A 15796-nucleotide genomic window follows, 5' to 3' on the forward strand; every position below is an offset into this window, starting at 1 on the left:
TCTGCCAGGGAAGGACAATGTAGAAGCGGATTGGCTCAGCAGGCAGACTTCAGCGTCCCACGAGTGGGAACTCAATATTCAGGAAATAGAGACTATTCAGGAGATGGGGCACACCAACAATAGACCTGTTTGCAACCCGCCGAAATTCAAAATGCCAATACTTTGCATCCAGGCAACCAGAGGCACTATCACAGGGGAATGCCCTATGGATAAGCTGGTCAAAAACATTTGCCTACGCTTTTCCCCCGATACCACTGTGTGAGAAGTTGGCCTGATATATAATGTTCACTATTCTAGTGAGCACTTTGTATCAGTCCAAACAACCCTTATTGATGATTGGTTGTAAGTCAACCTGATAGACCAGCTATCCTAGTAGCATGGACACGTGCAGTCTTTAGGCTAAACTCTAGAGGGCGTGTTAAGCCAGCTGTTTTACCATCACATTTACCCCTTGAACACCAAGTGAAAGGACACCACACAAGTTGTTATAAAAATAAAATATATTTATTTATAACACAACAACCCTGGACTCTTTATGAGGACAGGGCGCTAAGCACAATACAAAACTCTTAAAGAAATACTGAAAGTCGCACAATTTACACAAATGCTCGAGGGGCACGAAAAACCATATACTACAAAAGTGGAATGCGAATTAATAGCAGGTAAGTAACTATTCTCAGAGGCTTTGGGATCGCTAGGACTATTCTACTGAACCTTCAGATTACAAGCAGGAGGCCTAGGGAGATCGGGTGCAGAGTGTGCACTCTCACGCGGATGCGGGACAGAGTCTATGGAGGCTAGTAAATGCAAAGTTAGTGTTCTCGGGTGAACCCGACTAGGAAGAGCTGAAACGAAAAAAGATCTGGACACTTAGATAGTTAAGCTATGCTGGAGCACCGAAATGCTCAGGTTACCTAGCCCAGGGGCTGCGGCTGCATAGGTCTGAAAAGACGTTGGGAATCCTCGTTGCAGTCTATGGAGCCTGAAAGTTGTTGCTGGCAGGCGACCAGTGATGAAGTTCGTGGTGATCCAAGCCTTGATCGATGAAGATGGATACCTGTAAGCAGAGGGGACCAAGTCCTGAATCACTAGCCAGTGATTAGGTGGGCACCAGGATGGCACCGGGTGAAGTCACCTCGACCACGTGAGTGGGCGACGCTGGGCTCTGCAGTCTCTCGGACCAGGAGGCGTTGTCGGCGACCAGGATGGAGGTGCGAGCTGTCCCACGAAGGTGTCTGCTGTCGACGTCGCTGGACCCAGGATTGGGGCAACAACTCTTGGCAAATGCAAGCCCACGCTGTGGACTCAAAATGGCGTCTGGAGTGGACCAAGAGGGTCCGGAGTGCTCCTCTGTTGGAGGGGAGCAAGGGCCAGTCTGGAGCAACCAGACCAGCGGTGTTGTCGTCGTGGTTCATCTTCAGAAGGGCCACTAGCCAACGGGCAAGTGACCTGGACAACGCGGTGAGCAGCAAAGAGCGGAAGGGCCCCACGCAGATCTCGTGGATGCAAGGGGGCTGGACTTCGGTGCTGGAGCTGCTCAGGGTTGGGGCTTCTCAAACCCCAAAGCACTTACTCGAGGATCCCTCGGTGGTCGTGCTGGGCAAGCGATGTGCAGTCTTGAAGATGGCCGGTCCCTCGAGGTCTCGTCACACCCACGAATCTCAGCTGGGCTGATGATGCAGGTAGAGGTCAGAGGTGCCAGGGAAGCCGGTTCTCGTCGAGCTGGGCAGTCTTGATCCGGAGGAGAGACTTACAGCAAACCGCTATGCTTGGATGGTGCCTGCTGCTGCAGGGCGACTACTCCTTAGTCACAAGGGAGAAATCTTGAGAAGAAGTCGAGAGTTCCTTTCGTGGAAAGTAGTTTCAGGATTCAAAGATGATCTAATTTGGAAGGGGGCCTGCTCCTACCTTTATCCTGAGAAAAGGGTCTGGCACGCGACTAAGTCCTGCCCTAGGGGTGGAACTAGGAGGGGGGTGGTTACACCCCTCTCCTTTGTCCGGTCTCTCCCCAGCTCAGGGGCTGGTGTGCCCCAGGAACTGGTTTGAGCCGGCATATGCACAGTGAGCACCGGGGTGCCACTTGCAGTCACTTACTTTCAGCCCTGCCTACCTTGGATACACAAAATCCTGTCTGGGATGGTGCTAGCACCGCCCCTGACAGGAAACCCTTTGTCCAGGCCTCCATTTGCTGGAAGGACTCCCAGCAGCAGGAGGGCAGACTGGTGTCTTGGTGGCAGCATCCATTTTGTGGAGCTGAGGCTGTGTTTAACTTTAACCGGGGTTACAGCTACCAACATGTCTTCTCCCTCTAGAGGGGTGGAATGCTACCCCCGTCGCCAGAACTGGCGAGGGGGTAGTATTCCAAAGCGTATGACACCTTACACGACATGTTTAGATCATGTCAGACCAAAGTTACCATAACCGCGAGGATTATAAGGCACTTAAGAGTATATGGTCTGACGCTATCATGGAAACGGTCAAGGGATCGATCCCGAAGGCCGCAGACAGGCTCAGCTCATGCCAGAGCACTATCTCACACGATTCCAAGCACTCTGCCTCCAGGATTGTTAAGGCCTGCCATAGGAGGGACTGATAGGAGATCTGTGTGTCCATTTTAGGTTTAGATATAGGTATACTATATCTAAAGCAAAGGGTGATTACACCACCTTGCTCCCAGCTGTCAAGCAGCCAGTTGTGTCTGTTTAGTTAGTCAGCCCAGGGGTGGCATAATGCATGCTGCAGCCCCTGGGAGACCTCTGGGTGCACCTCAGCCCTGGGTACAGGGACTCAGAGAGGGCCCAGTGCCAATTCAGTACCTTGGTACAATTGGGAATAGAGAGAACAGCTAGGCTGTGGGTCTGATTAGCAGGCCCACAGCCAGGGAAAGTCGTAAACCAGTGAAGCAAAAAGCAAAAATCTGGGTGATCATAGGATTGCAGACCCTACTCTCCTACACACTGATCCCCAGGGTTCTCAACAAATGCATGACGAGCAACATGGCGCTCATCCTGGTGGTACCACAATGGGCCAGGCAGACCTGGTACTCTCAGATAATGGAGATGGCGCAGCCCCCCCCCCCCCTACAAGTTCTCAAAAAGAAGAGACCTACTCTCCATGGAAAACAGAGAAGTTCTACACCCAGAGCCGGAGAGTCTCAACCTCTCAGCCTGGCTCCTGAGGACTTAGAGTTCGCACATCTAAAACTACCAGAGAGCACCCTGAGGGTGCTGCGAGAGGCAAGAAGGCCCAGCACACACAAGTACTATGGGGATAAATGGAAGAGATTCACTCAATGGTGTTGCAAGAAAAAACTCCATAGAAAACTGACCAGGGAATCTACAGTGCTAAGGTACCTCACGCACCTAATTAAAGCTAAGCGAAGCTCATCCTCGCTGAGGGCGCACCTGGCAGCGATTGTGGCATACACAAGAGGAGAAACAGGGAGAAGGTTCTTTACATCCCAAGTCGTAAAAAGATTCCTGGAAGGGGCAAAAAGAATAGCGCCACCAAAGAGAATGCCGCCACTGGCCTGGAACCTAAATGTGGTACTAACGGAGCTCATGAAAGCACCTTTCGAACCCATCCACAAAGCATCACTGCAAATGCGAACAATGAAAACGGCCTTTCTAGTAGCAATCACCTCGCTACGGAGGGTGAGCGAACTACAGGCACTCACACTGCAGGAACCCTACATCAGATACACATTGGCAGGGTCGTGATGAGAACAGACCCACACTTCATGCCAAAGGTGGTGTCGAGGTTCCACATGAACCAGAGTATTCAGATCCCTAGCTTCTTCCAAAACCCCACTACAAGCGCTGAGAGGTCGCTCCACACTCTAGACGCAAGAAGGGCTGTGATGCACTACAATGAAAGGACGAAGGGACACAGGAAAACAAAACAGTTCTTCGTATCCTTCGCAAACAGTTACATGGGCAAACCTGTGACTAAAAACACCATAGCCCGATGGATCGCACAGACAATACAATTCTGCCACAAACAAGTGGGCCAGGAGCTAACAGTAGGGGCGCAGGCCCACTCCACCAGGAAGAAAGGAGCAACAATTGCCTTTCTTTTCAACACACCAATTCAGGACATATGCCTGGCTGCAACATGGGCTTCAGTGCACACGTTCACTAAGCACTATTGCGTGGATGTACAAATGAACAAAGAAGCACAAGTAGGACAAAAGGTGCTTCAACATATATTCAACAACCAACGCTCATCTTCCACCCAGCCGCCACAAAAGTAACGAAAACCGCTACAAAATCTATGCACAGCATAGTGAATCCAGAAAGATTCACGCTGCAAAACGAATAGTTTCTTACCTGTCGGTGTAGTTTTGCAGCTTGAAGATCTTTCTGGATTCACTAGCGAACCCACCCGCCTCCGCCAGAAAGATGAGGCTGGAGAAGGTGGAAACACATAGAAAAGAAAGCAAGTTCAAGCTTACAAGATACGTGAAAAGAATTACGTTGAAAAAAGGATTAACAAACATAGCCATGGATTCACTACAAACACAGAAAAGAAAAAAAAAGACAGAAAAAAGAATCCGAAGATGGCGCCCAAGGGTGGTAGCTTCCGCCGGAAGCATGCCGTCGTCACCGAAGGTACACCAAATGGTGGGACGTCGACGCCCACCTGGGCTACGGAAAAAAAAAAAGAGAAAAAAGACTACGATTCCGGACCCAACCACCAGATTAAGGAATATGCACAGCATAGTGAATCCAGAAAGATCTTCAAGCTGCAAAACTACACAGACAGGTAAGAAACTATTCGTTCCGCACTGTCGCCTTCACATGTGCCACCTCCAAGAAGCGCTGTCAGCTCAATGGCTCCAGTGTACAGGATCGCTCGACGATGTCATCCGCATTACCTCTCACATGGTCAAAGCTCTACAATGGTGGAGTCACCCTCAACCTTTTGCTAGGCTTGCCTTTCTTGCTTCCAGCTTCTCCACATATCCTTACAACAGATGCGTCCCTGGAAGGTTGGGGAAGCGTTCCTCCAGGAGCTCCGGATAAGCGGATGGTGGTACCCTTCCAAGCGGAAGCTACACATAAATCTCCTCGAGCTGTCTACCTAGCCCTTCTAGCTTTCCTCCCACGGATAGGTAGCCCTTCTAGCTTTCCTCCCACGGAAAAAAAATTCTCTAGTGCTTGTGCGGACAGACAATACCACGACAATGTACTATCTAAACAAACAGGGTGGGACCCGTTCCCTGATATCTCACAAATCGCAGAAAATCTGGAACTGGTTGCTCCTTTACAACATTTCCCTTCGTGCAGAGTACGTCCCAGGAATGGACAATGTCCTCGCAGACTCACTGAGCAGGCAGCGAACAGTTTACCACGAGTGGGAGTTGGATCAGCAGCTTCTCAATCACATTTTCTCCCAATGGGGCACTCCTCACCTGGACCTTTTCGCAACCAAACAGAACGCCAAATGCCAACACTACGCAAGCTTGGCGTCCCCAGAAGGGGTCTCTGGGGAATGCCTTTTCGATCGCATGGTTTAACGTCTTTGCGAATGCATTTGCTCCATTTCCCCTGATTCCCAGGGTCCTCAGGAAGTTGAAGGCGGAACATCGCACACTTATCTTGATAGCTCCAGTATGGCCGCGCCAACACTGGTTCACTGAGCTTCATCTCCTGTCATTGGAACCGCCGATCCTGTTGAGGCCGTTTCCCTTTTTCAATGAACCAGCAGCAAGTCCAACATCCGGATCCAGCATCACTCAAATGATGGGCTTGTTGGAAAGTGGGTTATTGGCAGGGGCAAATGTAGGTCTGCCACTGGCAATAAGGCCACTAACACATGATAGGACTCAGCATAGGTCTTAGAAAAGTATTCCTTTGCTCAACCCTTGGTAACGTGGCTGCAAGCAGACTGGCTTAACTTTAAAGACAGGTATGTAAAGCATTTAAACACACCATTTCAGGTAATAATTAAGACAAAACACAAAATAAAAATCCAACACCAATTTATAAAAATAGGTAATATTTTTATCTTTTAAATGACACCAAAACGAAAATAATTTTCCAGCAAGGAGGTAAGAGCCGGCTAAACACACCCCCTGGGATATCTCATTTCCATGGACCATCCCAGTAACATCTGCAAATACCTTTCTTAAGCCTAGTCCTGACTCTGGGTCATGACTGTCATAGTGGACTAAAACCCAGGCCTCCCCTCTTGGCTTTGAAGAGCGTAGTTTACGACGCCACCTCCTGGCCTGGCATTCCTATAGAACAGATAACTGCCCTCCCAGCAGCCTGGCTATTCCACTTAACTCTGACCAATCAGGGCATACCACTGAAAGGCTGAATTTGGACTTACAAACAAGAAAGTCCCATAACTTATTGTATGTACACTTTAGGAGAAATTCAACAATATAATATCGTTGAATTTAATATGACCATTCTGGGAAGTCTTTGAATAGTCCGGTTAGTCCTCTCCTATCAATATTTATTAATCAATCACTTCCTACCATGTTAACCTATGGGCCATGGGGTTTGCAATGGGGAAAATGACGTGCGCCACTTTTGTAGCACCAGGGCTTATAAAACCATATTTTATAAGTATTTCCCTAATTTCTACCGGACCCCCACCCCTGTGCAACTAGGGGAGACTTCAGGGGTTCTGAATCTGCAGAAATATTGCAGATCACCCTTACCCAATTCTTCCAGCATCAAAGTCGAATTTGAGCACCTCTTTAAGACAATGTGGGGAGTGAAATGTAAAATTTCACTTTACCCAGGCTTCTAAAAACTCATTTTATAAGGGCGCTCCTTATAGATAACTGACCCCCCCCACCTCTGGGATACCTAGGGGTGACCCTGGGGGTCCCTAATATGCAAAAACACGGTAGGTTTTTAATTTTTAAGGGCCCCTACCCCCAAAGTCGAGTTTGGGCACAATTTAAGGTTTAAAAAGCTGTCCTGGCCACCAGTGCAGCTTTTAAACTGACCTCTGGGTTCAGCACTGCTCACATGCTGGTGCAGAGAATCTGCTGGCCTCTAAACTGCCATGCCCCAGGATACTGGAGACTTCTAGGTAGTTTCAATCCCCTGCCCTATTGCATACTAGAGGCTTAGGTGGTAGGTCATGCCAACTACAGGGGTACCCCCCATACTATAGTGTACCCTAGTGTATGTTGGGTGTCTTCACTGTGTTCTAATGTGTTCCTTTTGGCTTGGCACTGGCCCTGGGTCTGGTTAAACAGAGCCCAGGGTCAGTCAGAGTCAGTTATCACCAGTTCCAGGCAGCAAAAAGTTGGGGCAGGATTACTTTGCAACAGGGCTGTTAGGGCTCGGGCTAACCATATCAACAAAACATATTCCCTGAAATGGAAGACGTTCTGCATCTGGTGCAAATCTAAAAAGATACACCCTCTCTCTCCTTTCCGGAACAAATATTGCCTTATCTTCATCTGGCAAACTCAGGTATTGCACATGCTTCCATTAAAGTTCACTTGGCAGCAATATCTCGTTTCGGAAGATCCTCTGCAGGCCCTTCTCTTTGGTCTAGCAGACTAAACAATTTCTTAAAGGCTTGTTCAGAACGTTCCCTCTAGTGAAGACTTTACCTTCTACCTGGCAATCTAACACAGTTCTTGCTCAGCTTATGAAACATCCCTTTGAGCCGGTACATAGAACTGATCTTAAATATCTTTCCTGGAAAACAGCACTTCTACTGGCTCTTACCTCGACGAGGCGAGTGAGTGAGCTTCAGGCATTCTCAATTCAGGACCCTTTCCTTCAGTTCAAACACGACAGTGATCCTGAGGACCAATCCTAAATTTATACCCAAGGTCCCATCGGACTTTCACCTTAATGAGCACAGTCTTGCGCTCTTTCTATCCAAGTCCTCAAATGGCAGAAGAGGACTCTCCACTCCCTCGATCTCAAACGTTGCCTTAAATTCTATATTGACAAAACTAAGGCATTTCGCAAATCTAACCAACTCGTCGTCTCTTTCAGTCGACCTAGGAACGGACTTCCATTAACCAAGCAAGTATTTCTCGTGGATCTCTGCAGCCATTACCTTCTGTCACCAGCAGGCAGGGCAACCCCTGCATTCCAAGGTTTGGGCTCATTCCACTAGAGCTATCTCGACCTCCATGGCGCTCTTTGCTGGAGTGCCCATTATAGACGTTCGCAGAGCGGCAACATGGAAGACGCCGCATACGTTCACCAGGCATTACTGCTTGGATACAGAACTCATGAAAGATGCAGCAGTGGGACAAGCTGTGCTCCGTCATCTATTTCACTTGAGGTGAGCCTTCCCTCTTCATCTCACCTTCCTCTTCTATACACACACATTTCTTTCTGATATTGCATTTTGGTACCTTTTGCATTCCAGATTGATATGTTATTATCTGGTGATCTTTCATATTGTACCATTCGAAATGTGCTCATCATTTCTTGCTACTCTGATTCAGGCACGTGAATCTATGAAAGCTACCCTAATACTGGATAAGGAATGCGTTACTTAACTGTAACTGCAGTTATCCAGTATTTGTATCTTTTCATAGATTCACATGCAACCCACCCACCTTCCCTGGAAGGGCTCACTTTATTTCTCTCAGCAATACATCTACTTGGCAGTGTGCTTATGAAAATCTGAGGAACTAGAGCTCCTTCCAGGAAGGTTCCAAGGGTGGTGATAGCTGATTGTCTTTGCCAAGTTTGGTCCTTTTTTCACAAAAGGTCATGGATATGTTACTAATGAGGCCTCTGGCCCATTACTATGTATATATGTCTAATTCAGGCATGTGAATCTATGAAAGATACCAATACTGGAAAACTGTAGTTACATGTGAGTAACGCATTCCTTACTCTTCCCAGCGCCAACAATCTTTCAGACAGCAAACATCTACCTCCTTCTCGCAAAACAGAAGGAAGTCGACTTAACGCGGGCGTGATACACCCAAGAAGCAGTGATACCTGCCACCTGCTCTACCGCTTACCCTTTCAAAAGTTGGAGGAAGAATCTCCCGTATCTACTCAAATTGGTCACACAACAGACAAACGGGTCTTGGATATTGTAGCCAGAGGCCATGTTCTAGAATTCGTAAAATTCCCTCAATTCTCCTCCTAAAGGACCACCTCCAGCTCACCTCTTGGAGCTTTTTGCTTGTGGCGCATGGATCACCCTTTTGGGTGTCCCGCTTGTGCCCAGGTCAACCAAGTGGGTGACCTTGCTTTTCTTCTCGAAGATGGGGTAAGGGTCACAACATTTGTCCTGGAGAGCCCTTGGTGCCACTGGCTCCAAAGCCCACACCTATTGCACTGGTTGAAATTCTACCAGTGCATCTCTTTGGTCATACCAGTGCTTCTGGAGCTCCAGGCTGGCCTCAAGATTTTTGGAAGCTCTTTCCATGTATTCTGCCTTCTGGACCTTATGCCTAGTACATAGACCTCAATGTCTTGTTTGGGTTCCTGGAGAGCCTTCTCCCAACCCTCTTTTACAAGACAGAGTGGTCCCCTAACCGGATGGCCAAACTGAGGTTCAAAGTTGTAAAACCCTATTCCCTTCTGAGGCACCTCTCTGTAGCGAAAAGTAAGCATGGTAAGAGGACATCCTCTCCTTTTGAGTTTTTCAGGGAGACCCATAATCATGCCTTTCAATGTTTTGTTAAACCTCTCTACAAGACCATTGGTTTGTGGGTGATAGGGTGTAGTAAACTTGTACTGCACTCCACACTCTTTCCGCATATGTTTTAGGTAAGCAGACATGAAGTTTTACCCTCTGTCTGAAACCACCTCCTCATGAAACCCTACCCAGGTGAAGACACCAATGAGGGCCTAGTGGCTTGTTCCACTACCACAAGTATAAATGTGTTTCCTGATGCTGTGGGAGGTTCAAGTGGACACACTATGTCCACACCTACCCTTTCAAAGGGAACCCCGACCACTGGTAGTGGAATCAAGAGGACCTTTGGGTGTCCACTTGTTTTGCCACTGGCTTGACAGGTGACACAGGAGCTGACAAACACCTTTACTCTGAGGCATCTGGGGCCAGTAAAAGTGGCTAATCTAGTCTTTTACGGGTTGTGGTTTGGTCCAGATGTCCATCTAGGGGGATGTCATGAGCTAAAGTTAATAAGAACTCCCTGTACTTCTGAGGCACTACTACTCTCGTAGTGGCTCCAGGGTTGGGGCCTCTGGCCTCAGTATACAGTAGTCCCTCCTCCCAATAGTCTCTGTGGTACCACTAACATCTACCTTTTCCTGTGCAGCAGCTTGCTGCCTTAGGCTTTCAAGAGTTGGGCAGGTCTCCTGCCCAAAACACAGCTCTTCCCTATAGGGTCCCCCTGGGCCTAAGAGCTCAGCCTTGAAAGGGTCTAGTTCCATAGGCTCAGTTCCTTCTGGGGTTCCAAAGTACTCTCTGACGAGACTGATCCTGATTCTTTTGCTGTATAGAAGGTTTCCCAGTCTTCTTACATTTCCTCTTGAAAGGTTCGGCCATTCTTTCAGGCTCCAACACTTCTTGTTCACCCTTCTTTCGCCTTTGTGTTCTAGTCTTTACACACACCATCTCAGGGATGTCCAGCATTGTTGCATGGGTTTTTAATTCTACCTCAGACCATGCTGAGGTTTCCAGGTCATTACCAAGCAGACCGCCAGCTGGACGCTTTGGGCTACCACTACCTGTTTCAGGCCAGTAACCCCCACCCCAGTCAAATGTTGCCATGGCATGGGTAGTAGTAACATTGTCAGCATTGGTGACTGGGTACATTTTCACAATCCGGTATTGCTCTGGGGAAACCAGTGCATCTCTCACCATAGTGACACTGGCACCTGTGTCCCTCAGGGCTTCCATTCTAGTCCCATTGATCCAGGGGTATTGCAGATACTACTTTAATTTGGGCGGCCACAAAGCTAAAGTGGCAAACTCAACTTCACCCTTCATGACTAGAACTGCTTCAGTGTGCAACCTGATTTGCTCTGGGACACTGTTGATCCCATCTGCAGACTGACTACACTAGGAGTAGCTGTAGGGGGACTAGGGGGCTTCTTGATAGGACAAGTAGCATCTCCAGTTGTTTCCCAATTTCTTACGGTTGTTACACCAGAGGATCCAAGTTATTTCCCTTGTACCTATTATTGGACTGGGAAGAGTTTTGGGACCCATCCCCTGTGCAGTTTTTGTGGCCCATCCCCTGTGCAGTTTTTTGTGGCCTTTTTGCATACTCAGCATTTTTATCTAGGGGATTCTCACCACCTTCCCCTGGGGATGTTTTGTGATCCCTTTCTTTTGGTCACCCCCAGTGGCTGTTTTTGTCTCCCATGTCTTGACCCAGTGGTCTGCCGCCTTTCCCAATTCTCAGCGAGAAATTAGACTTGGGTCTACCAAATGCTGATGTAACTTTACATTAGTGTAATTATTTAAAATATGTTCTTTCATAAACAAACTGTGAAGTCCTTTGAAACCCTGCACATTTCCAGTTAACCAACCAACTAATGTCTTAACTGAGTAGACAACTAAGTCAATTCAGGATTGTTTTTGGGGTTTTGTGAGCTCACCTGAATCTAATTTTGTATTCCTCAGTAGAGTCCAAATCCCTCAGAGTTCTCTTCATGAGGTCATAAGACCCAGCATCTGCCCCTGGAAGGGTTAGGTGTATGTCCCTGCAGTTACCAGTGAACAGTTTCCAAAGGAGAGCAACCCAGTGTGACTTTCTCACTTTTCTCATTTCGCAAGCCCTCTCAAAGGCTGTGAACCATGTTGTGATATCACTATTTCATATTTAGGGGCAATCCGTTTGGGGATTTTAGAATCATAAGATTGTTCTTTATCCTTATTTAGTAAATTGCTGCCACCATTGATGTCAGCTAAGCCCATTGCCGCTCTCTTTTTCTAGAGTCAGGAGTCATGTCCCTAGATTCAATATTTTGGTCAACCTTGCTAAAAGGTTGTTCTCCTCATTGAGGCTGTCCTCAGTAGCACCTGATCCACCTGTGTGGGCTCTAGGTGCTGAGAGGTTTATTCTTGGAGTGAAGGGGACTTGGGCCCTTCTCTCCCTGTGAAGTGGGGTGGGGGTTAGTAGTTATCCCATCCCCTTCCTCAACTTCTTCATCTGAGAGGTCTTCATCATTCTCAGCAGAAGGTCCTTACCATAGGTTGGCAGGGAATGCCCAGACGTGGGTTCCTTGCTCACTTTTCCACAGGATTCAAGCTAGCTTGGCTGATGACTGGTGTTACCCCGAATCCGTCCCGGGATGCTTGTTTGCGGTCCAGGAAAGGCTTGGCAGGTCTTGTTGGACTGTTCCCATGAGACACAGAATCGAGACTGATTTGCATATAACTGAGTCTGAACTGGGGTGACGAAGTGAGCTTAAGAACGATGATGGATTCAACCCAGATCTGTGAGTGTCTGTAACATTTCAGCTCTCCGTTCATCTCCTTGTGTTCGGGTACTTGAGGGCTGTTGGCTGCTGGACACACCAGGATTTCGCTGGGGCTGGTTCGATGTGCAGACAGGCCGGTAGGACTGGGGCCAAGTCAGTGGGCACCCTCCTCTTCTTAGTGCAGCACAACTTCTTCAGTCCTTCTTTTCTTCTGGTCGGTTCTTGTCTGAGGACGCAAGGTTCAGGGTTGGCACTAAATACTAGATTTTGGGGCCTTACAGGTAATTAACAGCAGGCAGGAGAAAGTGATTTGAGAAAATAGTGCTCACTAGCTGTAATTAAAACATGTAGAGTAACACATGCAACAGGGGCAGTCCTCATTGGAGGTTGCAACAGGAGAAAAGGAGGACTCCTAAGCCTGTTGACTAATTGTGAGAAAGTTCAATCTCTTTCCTGCATGGTATGCCCCCACTTTTTGATGAATTGCTGATATGCTTTAACTGAGTGTGCCCTGGGCTCCTGCCAATCAGGTACCCAGGACCTGTGTTCCTTCCCTAAAACTGCATTGAAGCCTAAACCCAATTGGCATCTCTGGCCACCGGTCAGCCCCTGTGAAATGGTACCCAGGGCACTGTGACCAGAGATGGCCCATAAGGGCAGCAGCACTTACTGTGCCACCCTTAGAGGCCCTGTACCCTGACACACACACACTGCCTTTGCAGGCTGCGAGTCTTGGTGCAGAGAAAAGTGAACAATCAACATGCCACACATCCCTGTGTGCCATGCCCACAAACCACTGCCCTGGCATACATCAGTCACCCGTCTAGCTGGGTGCTCTATGCCAGTGGTGAGGGTACCGGTGCATGAGCCCTGTACCCCTACAGTACCCAGGTCCATTCCTGGGCACTGTAAGTGAAGTACTGCCATTAAGAGTATATGGTGCTGGGAGTTTGTCATCACGAACTCCACAGCACCATAATGGCCACACTGAAGACTGGAAAGTTTGATATCAAACTTCTCAGCACATTAAACCCACACTGCTGCCAGTGTGGGATTTAATGTAAAAAGCACCACAGAGGACATCTTAGAGATGCCCCCTGAAACTCTACCAACCTCCAGAGACCTGACTGAGTGGCTGCCTTGGCTGCCACCACCAGACATGTTTATGGACCCCTGGGTCTAGAGCTTGCTGCTCACGGGGCCTGAAACAATGCATATCCTGGGACGAGGTGCAAAGCCGCCTTCCCCAGGATGGGCAGGGTTCAAGAAGGAGAAGCTTCAAAGGCTTTCCGCCTTTGTGAGCTTCCCCCGGTCACTTGCTGCTCTCAGCAACTGGTCCCCACTGGTTCTGCCCCCCACTTTGTGTGGGAGAACCGTTGGGGAAAAACAAGTGAGGGAGCGAGGTGTGCCCACCTCTGCCAACTCCACCCCTAAGGTGGGGAAGGTGAGGGGAAGCATAACCTAGAGTCCCCGTCACTTTGAGGATGGGGGGACCCAGCCAACCAGGAACAGGCTCCTGTCTCTTACCCCCCCACCCCTTTCCTGGGGTGGCAGAATAGGGGGGGTGCCCACCCCAGGGAAGGGACCCATTGGTCCCTGCCCTTTACCTACTTGTAACACCCCGAAATTTAGTAATTTAGTATTTAGGGGCACCCTGAACCTTCCTTCCTCAGATCCAGCAACCACAAGAAAAGAGAAGGACATGAAGTTGTGCAGAGCTAACAAGAGGACAACGCCCACTGACTTGGCCCCAGCCCCAGCCCTACAGGCTTGTCTCCCCTCGAACCTGCTCCTGCGAAACCCCGGCGTGTCCAGCTTACAGCAACCTCAAGAACCCCGGAGGACCTGCCTGCATTCACTTTCCAAGCTGTTTCTCCTGTGAACACTGGACTTGTTTGAACTGCAGCTTCTGGTGCCAGCCAGAAACTGCAAATCCAGCCCACTCTGCACCCGCCAAGCCCGGCCAGAATTTGTGTGGAAAAACACCACGAGGAGGTCCCCCCAGCGATCCTGACCCAAGATCCGGCGACCCCTGACCTGCCTCCAGACGACGCCTGCAGCCTCAATCCAGAGAACCCCCCCTCTCGTGACCAGAGCAGTGTTTCTTTGTCCCGGAGTATCTCCATTGAAATCAACAGGGCACTCGACCTCAAAACATCACCCGGCTGCCCTGGTGCAGCTGAGGGTGCCCCTTTTGTGCTAACTTTGTCCCCGACTTGCCCTGACCTTAACCCTAGGAGCTTTGCTCCCACAACCCCGTAGAAAGGTTGCTAGCAGTCACCAACCGGAGCCCCCCTATCCTCCATAGGATAACATTGGGCCTCAACTCTCTGAACCAGGCCGCCCGAGTGCCGCTGAGGGTGCAACAGTGCATCACTGACCCTGGGAGACCCCCGAGTCTTACCCCAGGACCCTAACTCCAAAGACCGATTACCTACCTGGAAACCGATAACCTCTTTTACCTCACAGAATAACATTTTTCCTCCCAAAAAGTTTCTAAAAGTTTGAAAACTGAGAATATTCCTTAAAAATCACCCGATTACCCATAGCACATTTTCTCAACTGTTTTCAGGAGATGTCCCAGTGCTGAATCTAGGTATCCAGCACTGAGTAAGAAAAGTATTGTTAAAGTAACTTACCTGCTAAGTGAATTTCCTCCCTTAGGATAACATTGGTGATTCTTAAGTGAAAAAGTTTCTAATTGTCAACTTTTTAAATACAATAATATTCTTTAAAAATCGTACCTCTAACTAAAACTAATTTACTCTGTTTTCAGGAAATGTCCAGTGCTGAATCTAGGATCCAGCCCTGTGTTAGCAAAAGTAATCTGAAAAGTAATTAATTGCATTATACCTAAAAAGCCATTTCATTCTAATGTTCTATACCTGCTAAGTGTTGCAAACTGCTTACTTAAACTGTAACCAAAATCAGTACAAGTTATACTGCAATTTTGAACTTTTCATACAAGTAATTTACTACTGCAAAGTATTTGTATACTTACCTGTGCCAGGATTGCTAGGTTCTAGCAATAAGAGTAAAACAAATGTATACAAAAACAATTGGCATAGGGTTCAGTTCTTGAGTGAGTGAATCAAAGGCCACCATTTACAAAGGACAGTAGCAGGAGCCAATTGAAAATATGGGCGTAACTTAACATCCATACCTGAATACCTAATGTCTTGAAGAGACAGCGCAAGCACTACATCTCCAAATGTACTTAGCTGATTCAGATTATCTTGATGTCTAAAATTATATAAAAATCTGTATTTTTCTAAATTGGTTTCAAGTTTCTTCTGGAGTGTGTAGCTTTATTGACTGAGTGTGCACCAAATTCTTAACACTCCTCTCTGATGAGCCTAAGCTGCTCGATTACACTACCACAAAGAGTACTTGGGTTTATTATTAAAGTAAGCCCTGTAAACCAGTAAGGGTTGTTTGGAATT

General features: G+C 48.1%; 1 protein-coding gene across 6 annotated transcripts in view; it reads left to right on the forward strand.

Moving 5' to 3' along the window:
- Nucleotides 1–15796, forward strand: part of RBM39 (RNA binding motif protein 39) — a 503417-nt gene that overhangs the window by 215333 nt on the left and 272288 nt on the right. The gene's annotated exons all lie outside the window — the stretch shown is intronic.

The sequence above is a fragment of the Lissotriton helveticus genome, chromosome 7 (assembly GCF_964261635.1).
Source record: "Lissotriton helveticus chromosome 7, aLisHel1.1, whole genome shotgun sequence".
NCBI lineage: Eukaryota > Metazoa > Chordata > Amphibia > Caudata > Salamandridae > Lissotriton > Lissotriton helveticus.